Source organism: Narcine bancroftii, chromosome 3 (genome assembly GCF_036971445.1).
Source record: "Narcine bancroftii isolate sNarBan1 chromosome 3, sNarBan1.hap1, whole genome shotgun sequence".
NCBI lineage: Eukaryota > Metazoa > Chordata > Chondrichthyes > Torpediniformes > Narcinidae > Narcine > Narcine bancroftii.
In genome coordinates, this window is record NC_091471.1 from 357,661,991 (window position 1) to 357,682,465 (window position 20,475).

Here is a 20,475-nt window from a genome sequence, read left to right on the forward strand (position 1 = left end):
TGAATTCAGTCATTATGCCAGCACCAATCTTCCAAAAGGTTATCCTATTTCCCTGCATTCCCCGTGAAGGAGTGATAGCTATGGGGTCAGGAGGCCCACAAAGTCCATACTAATCCTATTTACCAGCACTTGATCTGTAGCCAGGTTGAGGCCACACATAAATTGGCAGAGGAATACATTATATTCCACCTTGGCTATCTCCAAACAGACAGCATCAATATCAAGTCTCCAATTTGTGGTAGCTCCTTCCCCCTCCCTTTCAATATATCCCTCCCTCACCCTACTTTCCATTAGCTCTCTGGCCCCATTCCTCCTCCTTTCCCCTCTTCACCTTCCCTATCTGCCTGTCACCCACATCTTCCTTTCCCCAGCTCCTCATCCCTTTCTATCAGAGTGTGTTTTTCTCAGCCCCCTACCTCTTCCCCATTATCGTTTAGGTAAATATAGAAGGGGAAGAAAAGAAATAAGCTATTAGCTAATGCTCCTCCTATCCTATCCTTTTATTCAGGTGTCTCCCTGCTTCTTGCTATTCCAGATGAAATATCGATCATCCATTGTGTTCCATGGATACTGCCTGACCTGCTGAGTTCCTTCAGCATTTTGTGCATTGCTCCAGTTTCCCAGCATCTACCAACACTTGTTTAAATCTGAGAGCTCAAAGTCTTGAAGATTCAAGTGTTTATCTGAATACTTCTGTGTTTGTATTGTATATAGATATGTTTTTGGGAGATAAATTGGGGCAGGTTTTTTTTGGTGTAGGTCACATACAAACACTTTAAAACAGATTTTATTTAAAATACTGGAGTTCTGCTAATGCTAGACATGTCAGCCCCAGAGCCTTTGCAAAAACTTTGGAGAGTACCCAAGAGACTTCACTAATGGATTGTTGTTTACAAAAAGGCAACATATGAAAGAACTTGTCAGAGCTGCAGAGTGACTGGAGTGGAACTTGCTGTTCTAAGAGGGTCATGTGGTTTTGCAAGTAGAAAGAATAAAGCAGGTTTTCTCTCTGTGAGAGAGAGAGAGAGAGATGGAGGGAGGGAGAGAGGGAATTCAGTTCTGCTGTTTTACAGTCAGCAGCAGCAGCTGGGACTGGAACAGGACAAGCTGACAAGCTTGTGGAAAACCCCATTTAGAAGATGGGTTGCGAGTCTTTGTTCAGCCTGGTCAAAGCCCTTGTGGTTCATACAAGAGGAGAGGACTGGCTGTCTATTTTTTCACTTGGAATAAGAGAAACAAAAAGGAACTCTGTGGTGACCTGAAAGAAAGAGGTCATCATCTGGAGAACCCTGAGAGGGCAGGTTTCTTCGGCAAGACACTGAAGTGGTTGATTAAAAAGGAATTAGTTGTGGGTGTCCAGCAAACAACAAATCTCTCTCTGAAAACTGACAAGAATCTTCTTGAGAGGTAAACATTTGCCTTTCAAGCACCAAAGCCTGGTGAACTTTGTAAAATTCTGTGCACAGTATAAGAATTGCTTGCAACCAGTGATCTTGGAGGAATGAGAAGTGAGATTGGACTGTAAACCAAAAAACTTTTCTGAACTTATGCACACATTTCATACACATGCACTTAGAATTAGAAGGGGGTTAAGTTAAGTTAGTTAAGTCAATAGTGATAAGTTGAAGTGTGATTCTGTTTTCATGTTTAAAGATAACTAAAAGCAACTTTTGTTTAAGCAACCATTTGTCTTGGTGAATATCTATTGCTGCTGGGTTTTGAGGTCCTATGGGCTCATAACACTTCTTAAAAACAAAAGGAGTGCCTGCCTCCACCAACCAGTCATGCACTGCACCTCAAATCCAAACACCCTCTGGATGAAAAAAAACCAATCTGATATCACCGCTAAACATTCTGCTCCTTGCCTTAAAATCTTGCTCTCTGGTTAAAGTTAACCCTGCTGCTAGGAAAATATTACTGCTATCCAGGGAACACAACTGATTGCCAGATGCTGGAATCTAGAGCAAAAAATATCAAAACAAATGAAGAAACTCAGCAGGTCAAACAGCAACAGTGGGAGAAAAAGAATGGTCGATGATTCGATCCAGTCTTGACGCAAGGTTCCAGCCCAAAAAACATTCTTTTCCTCCCATTGGTGCTGCTCAAACTGCTGAGAAACTACATCTCACCCAATTTATGCCCCTCACACTTTTGCACACCATTCTTTGCATCATTTAAAATATTTAGCAACTCTTTAACACTTTCAGATTCTCTCCTGTGCCCTTGACAAACTTTCTAAATTATGGCATTAAATGCATGTCTAAAATCTGTCCAAACCTGTTCTTTCTTTGCACTTCATAAGGCCTTATTATCATGGATATTCTCCCCCTTTACATCGCTAAAAGGGTGATCCAGGATGTAGACTCCGATCCATCCTGAAGGCACTGCTGCTACAAGCAGCTGTAAATGGGTGGGCTGATGACATCACGATGACACCGTCAGCCCGCAACCCAGGAGCCACCACCAGGACTCCCGTGGTGATTGGTGCTGGGGTTAGGGCTCCCTTCTGACACCCAGAAATATCCTCTCATTTCCCCCTCCCTTCGCTCCTTCACTGAGCCAGGCCAGAAGGAGGCAGGCAAGGGGATGGTGAAGCCCGGCAGCGTGAGCCTCTTTTGTTTCAATTGCCGTCTTCGTTATCCATACTCCCCCATGCAGCTGGAACCGCTCTGTATTTACCAGAGCAGTTTCAGCTGCATGGGGGATATAGGCCATTGATCGGCGCGATGTATGACCTCACGGTGACACTACTGCACCATTCACCCCACCAACCTCACCCGCCGGCTTCAATGCAGTGTCGTTCCATAAAAAGGGCTATTGAAGGGAAGAGCTCACACTAATACCTACAACAAATTACTTTCAGAAGGCAGTAACTTTCCATGCAAGTAAACGTTGCAGCTATTCAGCAAGAGCTATACAGTATAACCTAAAAAGTGTAATGAGATGAATCACAATTTAATTCGTCTAACGGCATGATTTGTTGAGGGAGAAATATTTTCAGAACGTGAGAAAAATACTTGAAATAGTACCTGGGGTTTACAAAGACCATCTGAGCCTAAGCAGCATACAGGGCTTTACTGAATCCATCTGAGTGAGGGCACCTCCAACAATACAACTCTCCCTCACTGTCATGTGGATTAAGAGTTCTGATGGAAACTGAAACAACAGTTTGGGCCAGTGGTCAATGCTATCAGCTGGGTCATGCTTAACAACTGCAATTGCCCTTAGCTAGTCTGGCAGCTGTGATACAGATTCTTCTTTTCTGCCACATCCAGAATGTGAATCTAAAGACCCTTAATTTGTTTTTAGAACACAAAGATGATGGGTTGTTGGAATATGCACAATTACTTGGAATTTTGCAGTGCACATACTCGTCTAGGTTATGCCTTTAGATCACTATATTAATAACCCAGTCCACCCAGTGCCTGTAATATAATTTCTCGATGTCTGTTATGAGCATAGGGCATTCATGCAAGTTCATCTTTCACAATCCAAACTATCCTTTGCTTTGTACAACAGCAACATTTCTGTACCGATTCTCTAAGAATATCATTTAGTATTCTTAATTCTTCTTCTTTGGCTTGGCTTCGCGGACGAAGATTTATGGAGGGGGTAAAAGTCCACGTCAGCTGCAGGCTCGTTTGTGGCTGACAAGTCCCATGCGGGACAGGCAGACACGGTTGCAGCGGCTGCAGGGGAAAATTGGTGGGTTGGGGTTGGGTGTTGGGTTTTTCCTCCTTTGCCTTTTGTCAGTGAGGTGGGCTCACTACATACTGGTTTACCAATTGCCTATGAAATTTTCAAAGCAAACTTTTTGTTTTTTCAAAGCCTTTTGTCTTTGTTGAACATAAAACAAACAAGTCATAAAGCTGGTGCAGCATATCAGATCGGAGACATTTTTAAAACCAGTTTGCAAAGAGAAAAGAGGACACACCAAAACCATGAAAACATTTTGGACGTATAATACTGAGAAACTGGCACAGATTCGGAATTTTAAATGTACTGTTGTTAAACAAATAGGATTTGTGACATTGGAGAGACAGCATAGAATCAGGACCTCCAGCCCACAATAACCAACAACTGCCAAAGAATTCAACATTGATTTTAAAGATGAGACTTTATTAACTTTTAATATGTCGATTCTACATTTCAAATCATGTTCCATTGTCATTGATACCCATCTACCATTCCAAAATAATAATATTATATCCTCCAAACATCAATATCCTGATTTTGATTCATTATCTTAGTTGCATTCCAACATTAAATGCAAAAATTGCTGAACTTGAACTGGTCAAACCAGTTTAAAATGGTTGGTTAAAGAAAGGGAGTAAAGATTAATTACCACACAAGACTGACTGGCCTCCACCCCCGGATGGATCAAACAGTAAACTTCTGTTGGATCAAACAGTAAACTTCTCTTCTTCGCCAATGGAATTACACTGAGGCTGCAGTTCTCTGTGCTAAGAGCTGGATACATCACCAGGTTTTCAAACAATGCAGAGATCAGCAGTAGCCTGGGAATGCCTGGAAGGACTGGAGTTTATTTGAATTTACAGTCAGAGCCAATTCAAAATTTAGGAATTGTACACAAAAAGTAAATGTGTGTCCTACCACAAATGGACAACCAAAGTTTAAGAAGAGCAGAAAACTCCAAATTAATCGATTGAAAAACAAACCATCTCACAATAAATGTTGCAAATACCTTTCAATACACCTTAAAAAGGCCCTTCTTCACTGTCACAGCGGCAGAGTCTGCACACATATATTGTTTTTAATAAAATGTGTACATGTCTGGGTGTGTTATTCTTAATTACTGTTATTATATATAATATTTATAATGTATTATTTATATAAAAAATAAAATACAGATTTGATCGCATGCTTGTGTGCAGAAATGAGGGAGGAATGTACATGATCATCACAGGCTTTAGCATATTGCTGTCTCAGCACAATCCACTAAGAGACCAATTTGATATCGTCTAAAGGCAAATCATCTCATTGACATTTCATAAATGGAAATGTCAACCTGAAATGCTAATTCTGCTTCTCTCTTCATTGATGTTGCTTGAAATATGCAATATCAATGGGTATTTCCAACATTTTCTGTTTCATTTCAGATTTTAAGAAGCTGTTCTATTAGACTTGGAAGGAATGAGAATGTTTACTCAATATAAATATTGTCAGGAAACATGAACCATGTGCAGTACAAATTGAATGTAGTGATTGTTTGGCCAAGGATCTTCAACTATTTGCCAAACTTGTTTTTTTTTTAAATATAAATAAAACAAAATAGAAAAATGAAATTATAAATCACAGTAAAATTACAGGTCGGCATGGCTAACATAGCGGTTAGTGCAACACTATTATTGAACTTGCAACCCAGGTTCGAATCTGGTGCTGTCTATACATTCTCCCTATGTCTCCCCAATATCTTCCTTGGTCAAAAACTGTAATGGGTGGCCCCTGGTCTGTGTCCAATCTTTTTTTTGCTTTGTCTGCCTTGATTAATCAATCATGACCTTGCACACCTCTGTCCAATCTCCTTTCAATCTCCCTTGCTCCAAGGAAAATAACCCCAGTGACTCCAAGGCAACCTCGCATCTGAAATCACTCATCCCTGGAATCATCCTGGCAAGTGTCTTCCCTGTCTTCTCAAGGACCTCCACATCCTTTCCAGCATTTGGTGACCCTTTCCAAACACAGAACTCTAGCTCAGATTCTGATTTAATGTCAGGGTACATACATGATAACACATATAACCCAGAGATTCTTTTTTCTGTGGGTGAGGGAGAATTACCACTTAAAGATAGTGCCTAACTGGAGCTTTACAAGTTATAAGATTCAGGAATGATCTCTTAAAACTAAAATGCACATGAACCTTCTTGCATAGGGGAGTGACTCTCTGGAATTCTATACCCTAGAGCAGGGGTGTCAAACTCAAATTCAGAGAGGGCCAAAATTAAAAACTTGGACTAAGTCGTGGGCCAAACTAAATATTTATTGAAAATTTTCAACAACATCTGCATGTTTTTTCTCTTCTTTCAACATATGTAATGTTAAACTTTTTCTTATTAAAATAAATGTTTAAGAATAGTTTTGGTTAAACTCTTTCCAGAAGAAGCATTAACAAATGAGAAATAAAATAAAGTTTGCTGTAAAACCAGACTTCTTTTCATCTCCTCCACCTTCTGGAGCTTTTGCTTCTCGTTCAGATCCTTATACCTGTCCTGGTGTTTCGTTTAATAGTGTCGTCGTATGTTATATTCTTTAATTACAGACACACTGGCTCCACACACAAGACAAACAGGTTTGTCTTTTAAAGTGCCTCCCACCTGTCTTGAAAGGTCCTGTTTTCTGTCTTTCGTTTGGCCATTTTTCGTAAGGGGTTTATTACATGTGAGTTCGGCGACAGGTCGCAGATGGTAATGAAAGTAAAGAGAGGAGGTGGGGGCGATTAGCGGGCTGACGCCAATGCATTTGCAAAGCATTCTGGGATTTGTAGTATTAGCTGTGCACGCGCTCTACTGGCGCGGCGGCCAGCGGGCCAGCTCTAAATCATATTTGATATGATCTTGCGGGCCAAATATAATTATATCACGGGCCAAATTTGGCCCACGGGCTTGAATTTGACATGTGTGGTCTAGAGGATTATGGAAGCTAGATCACAGGAAGCTTTTGAAAGATCAGGGAATTTTGAGCTATGGAGAACTGGCACAAAAAAAGGATACAAGGCTGGGCCCAATCAGACATAATCATACTGAATGGTAGAGCAGTCTTGAGGGAGTGAGTGGCTGACTGACATATTATTGACATGATAGCACATCAAATGAAAGCATTTTACTGCATTAAATTCAGAGCAAATTAATGCAATTAAGAGAGATAAGAATAGACACTCAGCAGGTCAGACAACATCTAAGGAAAGAGAAACCTAGTTAACTTTTAAAGTCAAAGAAAATAAAAAAAGTGTTTGTCTCTTAAAACTGTTAGTGATTAATTAGTTATTTAATCTAGATCAGAATTACAAGTCAGTATAAATGTCAACTGAGTGGTTGATTGCAAGACACATTTGGCAGCATTTCTGTAAATAGTAAATAGAATAACCAAGCTGACACAAATAAGAAGCACTTCCTTTTGCTTAGCTGATGAAAATATTCAATTTGTTTTATCAAAATGATCCCTGTTTAACTAAAACCCATACCAGCATGATAATCTCAGCATCTACAATCCTCAATATACTGTAGAGAATAACAGCAAAACAGTTGATGAGTACAAATATCTTTTTCTTGCTGTTTAATCAATGAATGGTTTCAGTTTCTTGGAATAATCATATGAAAACTTAGCAAAATTAAAGTATTTTTCCAGAAAAATGTTGAGAAGTAACCTGGAATTAAAATATTTATAGGAGCATGAATACTACTTTCATGGAACATAAAAGCATAACAAGAATTTCTGGGTTATATGTGTTATCATGTATGTACCCTGACATTAAATCAGAATCTGAGCTAGAGTTCTTTGTTTGGAAAGGGTCACCAAATGCTGGAAAGGATGTGGAGGTCCTTGAGAAGACAGGGAAGACACTTGCCAGGATGATTCCAGGGATGAGTGATTTCAGATGCGAGGTTGCCTTGCAGTCACTGGGGTTATTTTCCTTGGAGCGAGGGAGATTGAAAGGAGATTGGACAGAGGTGTGCAAGGTCATGATTGATTAATCAAGGCAGACAAAGCAAAAAAGATTGGACACAGACCAGGGGCCACCCATTACAGTTTTTGACCAAGAAAGACATTGGGGAGACACAGGGAGAATGTACAGACAGTACCAGATTCGAACCTGGGTTGCAAGTTCAGTAACATCCCTTCATCCCACAATGTTGGGCTGACCTATGTATACCGACTCCACAACAATCTATTTTTTCCCTACCTCACATCCACAACCCTAATTTAATACTTTCAGTATATCATTATGCAGTAAAATCCCTATTATCTGAATTCAAGCAACTGTCAAAAAAAATTGCTGAAAATACATAGTAGGTTACAAATATGAAAGTTTAAAATTTGGGCCCCTTGAGGTCAGTTCACCAATCACACAACACACAATCTCAAGCAACTGGAAAATTCATTTATCCGACATCTACCAATCTCCCCAAGTGCTGGACACAGAGGATTTTACAGTATTAAGATGTGAGCCTTATTAAGATACTTGCCATAAAATGTTATTTTCTCTTACTATTTCAATAATCATACCGACAAATTATTAAGATGAATAATGTGGAAAAACAAGAAAGCAGAGTTGTTGTTGGACAAAGGCTGTGCAAATTCCTAAAAAATTGAATTTATTATACCAAAAAAAAATCAATATCGTGCAGTCATTCTATTTTCTGCAGTATACTCTATCTTGATATATTTTTGGAACCAGAGGCTTGAAAGCTATTGATGGGTTAATCAACTAATACAATTGCTACTGAAATTTATACATTGAGTCATGTGGAGCTTGAGAATTGTACTATATCATAGTGAGCTGCCTTAGATATCTAACAGTTAACTAAGCCTGTTGAAAATGGAGGATTTCCCTCAACATCGCCTGGAGCTCTTTATACATTTGAGTTCAAGGGGTCCGTCCTGCCTGGTAATATGCATTCTGACAGGTCTGAAGGTACTGAGACTGACTGAAACTGTTGAGAAGCAGATGGTTTGATCCCAACAGACAAATGCTGAAACAGCATCTATTACATCGGGGCACATATTTAGAAAGAATGGAATTCTGTTATTATACAATTGGCTTATTATACATGGAAGATATTAATGCCATTAAGAGTAGGCGTCAAAATTCTTTAGTCTTCATGTCCTAATTAACCCTTTGCAGTAGCTTAACTGAATTTCCATGCAAAATTACATTACAATTGTTCAAAATAATTCAGTTCTTGTTCTAATACAGCTCACTGGGGTGCTTTAGAATGACTATATATGCAGTGTACAAAAGGCATGGCTTCTGCAGACTAACTAAATGAAAGCATGTCCAAACTGAGATATCCAAGTAATTCCAATTAAATATCAGAAATATATTGTTAATACATTTTCTAACCTCTAATTCAGTTTCATCAGTTCTCTCTCTCTCTCCTCAAGACTACAAACAAAATGCAATAAGAGCAACTGAAGACAATGGCAATGAACCCTGAAAATGAAGGCAATAATTCTTGATGTGAGGAAAACTAAAGAAATTGAGAATATAAAGAATGACATTTCAATTTCTGATTGATACATTTTCAAATTAAACAAAGATTCTAAATAAATGGCTCAAATAAACCGAGGTGATGTATACATTTAATACAACTCAGATAGTGTAGCTGGGTATGTTTGTGTAGGGCCCTGATTCTGCTTCTATTTTTGAGCTGACAATCTTCGATATACACAGCAACATCATTAAAAACGGTTGATTTTCCCAAGCAGCAGAGCACCGATAAATCCCAAGAATAAAATTAGATCAACAAAATATAACCATCAATATTATGATCTACACGGTCTGCAAAATGCAGAGATTTTCATCAAATGTTTTTTGTTAAATAAAACCTTCACCTTGGTTAAAAAGGCCTTTGTAATCTTAATGTTGTCCTTCTTCTGTCCACAGGCATATTCTTAGACTGAGCTGAGAAGACCAGTGGCGGTTGCCAGTAAACTATTAATCCATCAGCCAGAATTATCAGACAGAAATAATGTGCTATCAACGTAAATACAAAACGGTTCCAGCTAAGTCCTGCTTCAAAGGCTGAAAAAGGTGCTGATGCCGCACTCTCAGTATGTTTCCCCAGTGTTGCAGCTGTGATACTGCTGAATGTGTGAAGCTCTCTTCTCTTTCTGTTGGATGCATGTGATTAGGCTCCACCCTTGCCTGTGCTAAACACAGCTCTACTGAAAATCAGTCTCTCAACCCTGATCGGATTCTCCAAGGACACATTACACCACATGCATGGCTGTAAGTTGAAAGTTAACTCCTTCAACTCTCATCCTTTCTACTCCATGCAACAAAAAATAAGAATGTCAAGCTTTTCATAAACATTTGCACTTAGTTCTTTGCTACAGATGGCCAGCGAGGAAAATAATCATCCACCCTAATACATCAATTCCGCAATTACTTTTCTGTATTTGCTAGTTAACCGGGCAAGAATTGTCAGTAATAGACTGCACCAAAAATATGTCAGGACTTTTTCCCCACAGGATATTATGCAAAGCAGTAAACCACGAAACAGTATCAGATCAGTTCCTCATTTGATTCTGATTTGCACCAGGAAAGAGTCTATTGTGTTTAATAACTAGAGTATCAGTCACGCAAGATGATCGTGTTTATTTGGAGACACTGCTTTCTTATTAAATACTGGAGAGAGATTTAACGTTCAGGATGCGATTGGAATGGCGTGTGTGTAGAGGACATTCACTTGGACAGCGCCTGGGATGAAGCACTGTAGTCGAAGAGGGATTAGATAGGCTAAGTTTGTTTCCCTTGGAGTAGAGAAGGCCTGGAGGGGACATGATGCGGTATACATAATTATGAGGGGCATAGGTAAGGTAGGTAACAGATAAACTTTTTGCCATGCCAAAGGAGGCCAAAACTAGAGAGCATGACCTCAGGGAAAGGATAAAAGGCTCAGAGGACATCCGAGATTATTGCTCAACTGGAGTCTGGTTGGAAGTTGGAACACTACCCAAGGGAATGGGAGAGGAAGGGATAGAGCCATAGAGACACACAGCAGGCCTTTCAGCACATTTGAGACCATGCCAACTATCAACTACCCATATAAACTAAGATTGCATTAATCCCATTTTTTAAAATCCCCATATTCTTATCATTTCCCCTCAAATTATGTACTCTGGGAAAGAGACTGCTGAAGGACTCACCCCCAATTAGCAATGGATAGAGTATTCTGAGCATTTCAAAAAAGATCGTCGAATGCCCAAGACTTTGTGGATTTCCCTTTCATCTCACTTAGTGGGCTAGCTCAGCAACGGCAAAATAACTGGAGAAACACAGGAACTGAAAATGCGGAAACCTTGAACAAATAGAGCGGAGCTGGAGGGACTCAGCAGTCAGTTAGCGTCCACAAGAAGAAATGGACAGAAATCATTGCGAGCTGTACTGCTTCAGACGAAAAAGGGTTCCAACGAAATGTTGACTGTCCATTTCTCTCCATGGATGCTACCTGATCTGCTGTGTTCCTCCAGCTCCTCTTTGCTCTTTGATTTCCCCCACTCCGCTATTCACAGATATCCTCATTTACTTGGATTACCTATTTAGAACAATTGTCCTGACAAGAAGCTTAGTGCAGGGGTCGATTGCTGAACTAATCAGCCGGATCCAAAGGCAAAAATTTAAATCTTATCAGAATAGCTGGAACATTAAAATTAACCTAATTATCTGTATTTTCTTTAGAAAAATAGGTATTTTTAAAATGTTGCCGATGAAACTAACAAATTCTTCTGAAACCTCCATACTGTTTCCTCAGATTCTAGCATCTGTAGCTCTTGCATTTCCTTTGTTGTATTTCTAAGGTTCACAAATAATCTTCAATAAAGAAAATCTGTCATCTTTACCCATGTATGGTCATGTAACTTCACATAAACCTGAGCCTCCATGCATCCAGCAAAGATCTTGTCTCTTTATCACCCTCTGAAATGGTCAGCAAGATCTACAGTATTATTAACTCAAAGCTTTGCCAACATTGACTAGGTGCAAGTCAGAATTACAATGGAAGGTTCTGCATGTGCCTGGATAAATGTGGCTTCAAATCCCTGGAGAAACTCAAGTCATTTATCATTCACATCATGGTAAAGGTGTGATAGCATTTCTCCAGGACCACGGAACATATTTACAAACATAGGTTAAAAGTTCAACTCATTAAAAATTTTAAGGCTTATACATTAACAGTCCACAGTACCCTATCCACATATGTTCTGGGAGTTCAAGAACCTGATGGCTTGGGGTAAAAATCTCTTGCCCAATCTGGACATAAAAGCCCGAGGGCTGCAATATCTCCTACCAGATGGCAGAAGGGAGAATAGTTTACTTGAGGGGTGTGTGGAGTCCTTCACAATGTTCTGCCTTTCACCTACATCGAGATTTGTAAATGTCCTTTGTGGTGAGAAGAGACCCCCCCCCCCCTCCCAATTATCTTTTCTGCTGATTTCACTATCCTCTGCAGGGTCTTGTGGTCCGTAGAGCTTCCAAAACAGGCGGTGATGCAATTGCACATGATGCTCTCGATATATCCCCTGTTGAATGTAAGGTGGGAGATTAACTTTTCTCAGCCTTCACAGGAAGCAGAGGCACTGCTGGGCCTTCTTGGCTGTGGAGCATGTGTTAAGGGATCAGGTGAGGTTCTCCACCAAGTGCATTCCAAGGGACTCGATACTCTTGACAACCTCAATGGTGGAGCAGTCAATGGTCAGCGGAACATGGTCCCTCAGGCCCTCTTGAAGATAACAACCATTTTTATTTAATGTTCGGATACAGGTCGTTGGCTGCGCTTGAGTCCATTAGCGACTGCACTTCATCTCTGACTCATCATTCTTACTGATAAGGCCCACCACGTTTGTGTTGTCAGCTGCACAGTTGTGGATTGAGCAGTGGACTCAGCACACAGCCCTGGGGGCCTTGGAGGCGCTGTTACCGATCTGGACTGCTGGAGGTCTTCCCGATAGAAAGTCAAGAATCCAATTACAGAGAGAGGTGTTTAAACCCAGCAGGCTCAACTTCCTTATCATGTAATGTGGTATGATTGTATTGAATGCTGAACTGAAGTCAATAAACAGCATTCAAACATAGGAGTCCTTGTTTTCCAGTTGGGTCTATATGCGAACTGCAGGGTTCTAGTGTCGAGGACAGTAGGAACTTGATACGCCCCATGATAATCCTATTGAAGCACTTCATATCGATGGGCGTGAGTGCAACAGGGCGGTCATCATTGAGGCAGGACACAGCTAACTTCTTTGACGCAGGGACAATGGTGGCAGCTCAACATCAATAAAATCATGGAGGCATACAGTATAGAAGAGGCCCTTCTGCTCAGCTAGTCCACGCAAAATAATATAGTGTTCTGGGCTATTCCCCTTTACTTGCATTTGGTCCATGTCCTTCTCAGCCACACATCCAGAAATGGCTTTTGAATTTTGTTATTGTGCCCACATCTTATAGTTTCTTCTGGCAGCTCATTCCAGATGTGGACCACTTTCAAGAGTGAAAATATCTCCTCTCCCTCCTAAATCTCTCTACCCTCACCTTCAATTTGGTTCTTACATCATCTTCCCTATGAAAAAGACCACCAGCATTCACTTTGTCCATGCCACATGATTTTGTAAATTTCTGTAAAGTTCACACCTCAGAGTTTAAAAGAAAATCTACAGATGCTGGGGTCTAATGCAGTAAACAAAAATGCTGGAAAATGCAGCAGATCACATAACATTCACAGGAAGTAAAAGGCCCGAGTCCTTCATTGGAAAGATCACCCTCCAGCCTCCAGGGATTCAGATCCACCCTATCCAACCTCTCCCTATAACTCAACCCCTTCAGCTCCAGCAACATCCTCATGAACCAGTTCTGTGGCCCTTCCAGTTTATTGATGTCCTTCCTCTAGCTGGGTGACTAGAACTGAACACAGTATTGCAAGTGTGCTCTTTCCAATGCCTTTTATAGATGAATCATGAGTTCCCAATTTTTGTACTCTATACCTTGCCCAATAAAGATGAGCATGCCAAACATCATCTTCATCACCTTATCCACCTAAGTTGCCATTTTCAAGGAACTATATGCTTGTACCCCTCAGTCCTTGTTCTGCAATACTTTCCAGAGCCCAAACATTCACCGTGCAAGCCCTGCGCTGGTCTAATTTACCAAAGTGTAGTGTTACCAGCCCAGAGGACCCCAAAACCCAACAGCAATAGATATTCACCAAGATAAATCGTTACTTAAACAAAGGTTGCTTTTAATTCTCTTTAAACATAAAAATAACATTAAACTTATTACTATTACCTTAACCTAACTTAACCCTCTTCTAATTCTAAGCCCATGTGTATGTAATGTATAAGTTCCGAAAAGTTCTTTAAATCACAGTCCAATCTCACTTCTCACTCCTCCAAGTTCACTGGTTGCAGGCAATTCTTATACTGTGCACAGAATTTAACATTTATGAATTTCACCAGGCTTTGGTGCTTGAAAGGTAAATGGTTATCACTCACGAACGTTCTTCTCGGTTTTCAGAGAGAGATCTGTTGTTTGCTGAACACCCACAACTGATTCCTTTTAATTAACCACTTCAATGTCTTGCCAAAGAAACTTGCCCCATCAGGTTTTTCCAGATGATAAACTTTTTCTTTCAGGTCATTACAGAGTTCCTTTCTGTTTCTCTTATTTCAAGTGAAGCATTAGGCAGCCAGTCCTCTCCTCTTACATGAACCACAAGGGTCTTGACCAGGCTGAACCAAGCAATCACAACCCATCTTCCAAATGGGGGTTTCCACAAGTTTTACAGCTTGTCCTGTTCCAGTCCCAGCTGTTGTTGGTGATTGTAAAACTGCAGTTTAATCAATACAGAATTTGAAACAAACAAGATCAACAAAACAAACTGTTCTTTCTCTCTCACACACACAGAGAAAGCCTGTTTTACTCTCTCTGCTTGCAAAACCACATGATCCTCTTAGAACAGCAAGTTCAAGTCCAGACAGCCTGTGGCTCCAACGAGTTCTTTCATCCATTGCCTTTTTCTAAGTAACAATACATTAGTGAAGTCTCTTGGGCACCCTCCAAAGCTTTTGCAAAGGCTCTTGGTGCCGGCCTGTCTAGCATGAGCAGACCTCCAGTATTTTAAATAAGATCTGTTTTAAAGTGTTTGTATGTGACCTACACTAAAAAACCTGCCCCAATTTATCTCCCAAAATCATATTGATATACAATACAAACACAATAGCACCTTTCCTTTACCAGTATGAAATTCCAATTGCCCACCTCTCCAACTGGTCTCTTCTTTGGCTTGGCTTCGCGGACGAAGATTTATGGAGGGGGTAAAACTGGTCTAGATACTGTGTAAATGTAGATATCCTTTCTCATTGTCCAACACACCACCAATTTTGGTGTCATCTGCAATTTACTAAATCAAAGGTTTCTTAGATACGCCATTCACCACCGTATGCCATTCATAAATGCACCACAGTTACTCACTGAGTAAATTCCTAAACCTACAGGCTCTACCTCAATTAAGAATAAGGGGAGTAAACACATGGGGAATACTACCATCTGCAGGTTTCCCTGTCTCACACATCATCCTGAACTCAAAATAATTTTACATTCCATCCTCACTGCGTCTAAATATTGGAACTCTATCAACTTTCAAAGAGCAGCTATTGTTAAGGCCATCTGGAGCTATGATCCTGGTAGGGTCACCCATGGCCGTAAGGTTGAGGGATAGGTCCCTGACAAAGAATCCAACCAAGTCCTCATTGGTGGAACAGATGGACAAAGTTAATCTTAACTCAAAAGCTGTGAAAGCAGATGAAGACTACAACAAATCCATCAGCTCCAATCAATGAGTTAGTTGATTTATGAAGTACTGTGTGCTTCTTGGAGGGCAACATCAAATACATGTTAAACAAATACACGCACAGACATCTTCACTTTGTGGGAATGAAGACCATCATCCTCAACCCGAGGGATAGCCATGAAAATTGTTAAGGTAATAAATTTGGTTCTTGTCAGCGATGCTCAACATCATGCACATGAACAAACAAAGAAGAAATGTGTGAATCAGTGCTAAACTTCACAGGCAACCAGCGAAACAGGAGATCCCCAATTATTAAAAAAAAATCGAGCATTCAATAGACCAAAGAAGTTGACTTGAGTCCAAAGGCAGAGTGATGGGTCCAATCAATGCACGTTAACTGACGTTAACAGCTAAGTTGGCTCAAATTATGAATGTTCAATTGCCTACAAAGGGACAACATGAACAACTTTCAAACTCAAATTCCTAAGTGTAATTTGGATAATTTCTCATGATTTCAATAGCCTTCACCATTAAAACAGCAAGATTTTGAAGATATTGGAAAAAATACCCTAATGATTACACACTTGTGGTTTTTAATTATTCTTAACGCTTTCATTCACTACAGAATGGAAATGCAAACATATACTTTGTTAATTCTTGCGAATTAACATGGGAGTTCCAAGAGCAAAGTCATAAATCTCAACCAAACAATAAGCTAACTAATAATAAAACTGTTCATTGTTCTCATGGTCCCAGCTTGCAGGCAGCGCTGCACACAAAAACGCAGATAATCTCAAAAGGTTACATCTTAGTTGGCCGTTGATAGGTTTAGTTGGCTCGAACACAATGAGCGGTTGCTGTGTTTCAGGGAACACAGTTGGGTGAGATTATAGAAGCTGGAACCTTGGTTCAACATCTCCACCAGAGGGCAGTACTTTCAATGAAGCAGGCATTCGAATGGTGGAGTGGGTTTACCAAACTCCTCTTTCAACTCAAAGTGAGAGTGCAAGATGCTGCGGACCTTCATCATGATGAACTAAGCAGAACTACTAAAGTACAAATTAAGACAGAGCACAATGGAAGGTTGAACCTCCACTTTGTTTGTATATTTTATTTATCACTCAAATAAAGCATATGATCAAAGGCAAAGTACAAATATACATAATATTTTCTCCCCTATAACCCCTCCCCCTCCCCACCCCCCTCTAAACTACCCCAAAGAGAAAGAAAGAAAAGAGGAGATCAACTCACATAACAATCATCCAATGTTGCCATGATTGATGCAACCCCAACAGCAGGAGAGGAAAAAAAACTACTACAGATTTAAACCCATATATTTCATATACGGGCTCCACACCTTAACAAAAAAAGAGATAATTAATATGTAAATTATGCATTTTCTTTTCCAATAGAATGTATTCTTATTTCCATATGCCATCGTGGAATGCTCAAATCAGTCTCATTTTTCAAAATAATAGCCAAACATTTTCTTGCCACGGCAAATGCCAATCTCAAAAATGCACTGGTAAAGGAGAATTCCATAATTCTATTCCAAAAAGGTTTCACTCCCTCACACAACCAAATAGAATGTAAAAAAAGAACCAACTTTGTTTGTGGCATCTAAAACATAAATCAGAAGAAATAAACTTATATTTCATTAACTTCTCAGGAGTTAAATAAAGCTGATGTATAAAATTATAATGAACCAATCTATATCTTACATTCACTAATTTACTCACACTGTCTTCAAATAGTCATCCCATCGTCGTGAGAAATAGAAATAGCCAAATCTTTTTCCCACCTAAACCTAGATTTATAAATATCTGTCTTATGCATTTTATGTTGTAATAAAGCATACATCTCAGATATAAATCCTTTCTTATCTCCTTCAGTAAGTTAACTTTCAATCTGGATCATCTAGACAAACTTAACGTACGTCCAAAATTATCTAAAAATAAAGCTCTACCCTGATAATAAGGTATTCGAAAGAATTCCATATTTTTACTTCATTCTCTGAAATGAAATAACAGTTCATAACAGTCCTCTACCAACTTAATACCATTCTGTTCCCATATTTTCAAAAGATGATTATTCACTGAAAAAGAAAAATTCTGATACAAAGGAGTTTTAGCTGAAATTTTACCTTCAGTACCTATAATGTTATTCTTCTTACTCCATTACGTGCTTCAACCTCCATATTTACAAAGTTTTTTTCCCCCAACGGCTATCAGACTCTTGAACCTCCCATTGTTACACTAATCATGGAATGCACAGAAAGACCGTCTGCACCACCCCTAGTGCAAATATATATTTCATATCTCTTACGCATTTATTGCCTTTTAATTTCAATTCAGAGTTTGCGGAGATTTGATATGACGCCACAAAAACCCTGGCAACTTTCTTCAGATGCGTGGCAAAAAGTGTGCTGACTGGCTGCATCACTGTCTGGTATGGGGACATCAATACCCCTGAGTGTAAAGCCCTCCAAAATGTAATGGACACAACCCAGGGCATCACAGCCAAAACCCTCCAACTATTGAAAACTACTTCAGTGAACATTGCCATTGGAGTCCTGACTTTGGATATTGTTTGTTCAGTGATGCTTTGGCCCGTGATTTATGCGCTATTGAATTTCCAAGCAGTAGTAAGCCCACAAAATATTGATTTCTCTATGACCTGTGGCTGTTTAACACACTTGAGGTGCCCACAAAATTCCAGGTTCTTTTGTTTTTATAAGATATAACTGGGGTGGGTTGACATTGTCAGAGAACATTTATTAGAACATTTGCAATAGGACATATAAATATATTAGAGGGTTTGAAAGTACATGCAACCGGCAAGCACCACATTATATAAAGACAAGACAATATTGATATTACAGTAGGTTTCTATGGACAATTTCCAATTTATAATATATTTGAAACATGGTTTTCTATTATTTGATAGTGAATTTCATCTAGAATTTATAATAAAAATTGATGTTACTACTTGAAATGGGGACATGATGTACTCAGAAGATGATCCGAAAGCTCGAAAGAGAAAACTATTTTTGATCCAGGAAGCACACTATTGTAAAGACCCAATAACTTTGGTCCAGTAAAATCTTATTCCCATACTGACATGTCTGTCTATAGTCTCATGCACTGCCATACTGAACTCCCACAAAATGGAGGAACACACCTTGTATTCCATCTGGGCACCCTCCAACTAGATGGCATTAACATCAATCTTTGATTTCCATTAGGCCCCCCCCCCCCCCTTTCTCTGCATTCACAGAGCTATCTCCCTCCCCCGATCAATTCTCAGCTTTTTTCTCCTGCTCTATTATCAATGCCCACCTTTTGGTTATGGGCTTGTGCTCCTCTCCCGGCCCTTTCTTCCCTCCTCTTCTGCCTTTTATTCAGGCTCCTACCTGCTTTTTGCTCATACTCTGAATGAAGGGGTCAGGCCTGAAACATTAGTTATGTATCTTTGTCTCCTATGGATGCTGCAGGACCTGCTGAGTTTCTCCAGCACTTTTGCGTGTTGACTACAATCACAGTATGTGCAGACTTTCTTGTTTCACCAATAAAACCTAGCCTGTCTGTTTAATTTCCCAATGCATATATTCATAGCTCACACAGAAGAATCAAGAAAAATTCTAATACATCCATCTATCCTCAGATCTTTAACATTCAACCTCGGTTTAGCTGCTGCCCTCGTGCTCTTCTTGACCATCTCAATCCAATATTTACTCGATCACCGCAGCCTTTAATCTCATTTGCTACTTTGCATGTCTTCCACTCCATTTGAAAGGACTTATGGTAATAACTACTTAATTCACATTGTCCAAGTCTCAATAATCATGATTTACCAAGGATGATTATGACTGCTGACTCCACAGACACAAGACTTTTCTGAAATATTGGAAAAGCATGCAAATCTTGTTAGTCGTTTGCTAAACTGAAGAAATTCTTTTTATAATTTTATCACACCAAAAACATGGTAATTCTCTCCACCAGTGAAAACTGAGTGTTTATCTTATTAACACTTTATTTCATTGATCTTGTTTGTTTCAAATTCTGTATTGATTAAACTGCAGAGTTCTGTGTGCTCTTAACATGACTGATTTTTAAAAATCTTGTACTCTATCAGCCAATACAGATTTCCAGGCAATAAAAGAGACGGATTCATCCTTTCCCAAGTTCAAGTTTATCATTATAGGTCCTGAGATACAATGAGAAAGCTTGTTCTGCGTGCAATCCAGCTCGTCAGCCCATTTAAAGTACAGCAATAAAAACTCAGTAAACAGTGCAAATTTACAGAAAGATCAGTGAGAAAAGAGTGACATCAAAGGATTTCTGATGGCATTGTCGGTTGTGGGAATAGTTTCATATAAATCATAAAAGCATTTGCGCCCTTCGATAATATTCCTCCTCATTTATACCCCAAAATCAGTTGTGATTATAATAAATGTCTTAAATAGAAATCCAATATGTACTTCTTCCATTCTACGACATTAACTATACTGTGACATTGGCTCAACTTGTCACAGACTTCCAACTGAGGCATATATTATGTCAAACCTTTTAAGAGTTTATACAAATTTATTATTTATATAATCATCTGCACTCCCTGAAGAGGACGAGCTCTGCAAGGTGGTAGTTTTGTGTGTTGAGATCTGACCACAAGTTGGCTCCATTTAACTTGTGTACAACTATTTGTGATATTACTGAAACTTGGGAGTGGAGAGTGGTGGGGCAACATGCCGCCAACACTGCTTAGGTAGGTCTAGAGGAATTTTATTCATATTTTCTCTGCAGCCATCTTTTGATCATTCTACAATGTAATGAAATCTCTTTGAATATTACAATGTTCAAATAATCTTGCAAAGAAATATATCATTTAAATTCCAGTTCAAGTTTATTGTCACATGCACTAAGGAGTAATGGGAAAATTTGTTTTGCCAAGCAGT

At 39.5% G+C, this 20,475-nt stretch overlaps 1 protein-coding gene across 5 annotated transcripts in view; it reads right to left on the reverse strand.

The window, feature by feature from the left end:
• cyth1b (cytohesin 1b) overlaps positions 1-20,475 on the reverse strand; it is a 196,899-nt gene that overhangs the window by 67,608 nt on the left and 108,816 nt on the right. Inside the window, exon 1 of one of the 5 annotated variants that reach the window (XM_069930016.1) lies at positions 9,574-9,782. The exons of the other annotated variants lie outside the window; for them this stretch is intronic. The gene's annotated coding sequence lies outside the window, so the exon portion shown is untranslated. Of the gene's footprint in view, positions 1-9,573; positions 9,783-20,475 lie in introns of those variants that run through there. 5 annotated transcript variants of the gene reach the window in all.